Source organism: Anneissia japonica, unplaced genomic scaffold, assembly GCF_011630105.1.
Source record: "Anneissia japonica isolate Jap-2015-1 unplaced genomic scaffold, ASM1163010v1 scaffold1005_len2656397_cov198, whole genome shotgun sequence".
Lineage (NCBI taxonomy): Eukaryota > Metazoa > Echinodermata > Crinoidea > Comatulida > Comatulidae > Anneissia > Anneissia japonica.
The window spans coordinates 33508-35555 of record NW_022683792.1 but is presented as its reverse complement, the minus strand read 5'-3'; positions in this window follow the sequence as shown (position 1 = coordinate 35555).

Genomic DNA, 2048 nt, shown 5'->3' with positions numbered 1-2048 from the left:
CAAAATACTGAAAAACAACAATGCTGTGGGAAACAAAGGCTGGATCTCAGTAGAGGTACAAAAATGATAAGCAACAGCTAAAAAGTAAACGTAAATAAACAGCCAGAAATAGAACCAGAGCTTTCGGACAACACTAGTCCTTCCTCAGTGGCGAGTGAGATATATATATATATATATATATATATAAAATTTATACGTATTTATTAACATTACACATGAAATCATATAACAAATATATATTTTATTATCCATTTATTTTTTTATTTTATAAACATGATCAGCAGCCAGCGCAGACTATTCAAAGTTACTGGTTTCATGAAGTAGGTGAACACATGTGAAGTGGTGAACTGCGCTTCAGCGCACGTGTTTGTACCTAGAAATAGCTAGTCGTCTATTTTAGCATCTGACCTAATTCTGTCTTTGCAATAATGTAACAAAAATGGAAATAAAACAAACAAGAAATCACAAACCTTGTGTCATCTTCGCCTTAAGAGTACCATGGCAATAAATATGTGGAAACTTTTCTTTCCACAATTAAACTCCACTTATGCAACTAAAGAAATAGGCCTAGCAAGTTGAGTGATTTTTTCGGGCTTATGAATATAACAGAAGCATGAAAAGGCTTTTAAAATGTACCGCATGCAATTATCAATGTATTGATAATTTTATATGGAAAAAAAACATGGAAATACATATTTCCTTTACAATATTATTATAACATGATCAGAACATTTGTGTTAAATGGAAACGCAACAGACAAGAAAAAAAAAACGTATGCGAAACTAATCTATTGACTATACTTATTCCATAGATTTTTATTTGATTCCAGCATTAATAAAAATTATATCAATATATATACTGTAGCAAGAACAAAAAAAACGTATCTCAAACTCGGTCAACTTCGTAACATCTGCGTTGTTTCTGTGAAAAAAAGAAAAATAGCACCAAGTTATACAGTGATATAGTAACAATAACGAACTTTAATACTATTAAAAATAATTGTTAATAAACTAATGTTACAGTAATTTAAATGACAAATTGGCTGGTTTTTCCAGATACAATGTAAATTAAAAAAAATAATATAATAATAATAATAATAATAATAATAATATATAACATCATATACAGTATTTTAGTATTTATTTTATTTTCTGTATTTTTTATGTAGTAGAAAGCGTAGGATTCATAAAACGAAAATAAAAACAATAACAATCTTTAATACTAATAAAAATAATTGTTAATAAACTAATGTTACAGTAATTTAAATGACAAATTGGCTGTTTTTTCCAGATACAATGTAAATAAATAAATAATAATAATAATAATATATAACATCATATCATATTTTAGTATTTATTTTATTTGCTGTATTTGTTATGCAGTAGAAAGCGTAGGATTCATAACAAAACGAAAATAAAAAAATTGATAGTTTAGTAATAATAGTATTAATTTTATTTGCTTTTAAGTACCCTGTTGTTACTTATTAGAAATACAACAAAACATAAATAAAAAAAGTATGATAAACCAATTGACGAACTTGCAATGATAATTAGGCCTAGTTATATTAAATTTAGCATTTCGAAACTCCATTGGCGCTCCATATATTTGTTGAAAACAAACCGCGACCGAAATGAAGCGTGACCGAAATGATCTGTATTCACTAGCCTAGGCCTAGATAGAGCCTTAGAGTCCTAGGCCACATGCTACGGCTAGCCTAATAATTAGGTAATACTAGGCTAGCTAGGGTAGGTTATCCTAGACTCTCTCACCATACTGCTGTAGTGCTGTATCGCCAGGGTAGACTAGACCTAGGTTACAGCATGGAGGAATAAAATATTTTATTCCTCCATGGTTACAGGTAGCAGGACTAGGCCTAGGCTGAGGCCTGGGCCCTAGCTTCCACAGCATGACTCCAGCTGGTTGGATGGTTCTTCTGACAGACATTAAACACGCATAGCCTCTAGGGCCTAGCCTAGTAGTAGTTCTGTTTGTGTGGTAGTGTTGGTATGTTGAGAAAACAATCATCTTGATGAAACCATAGAGAAAAT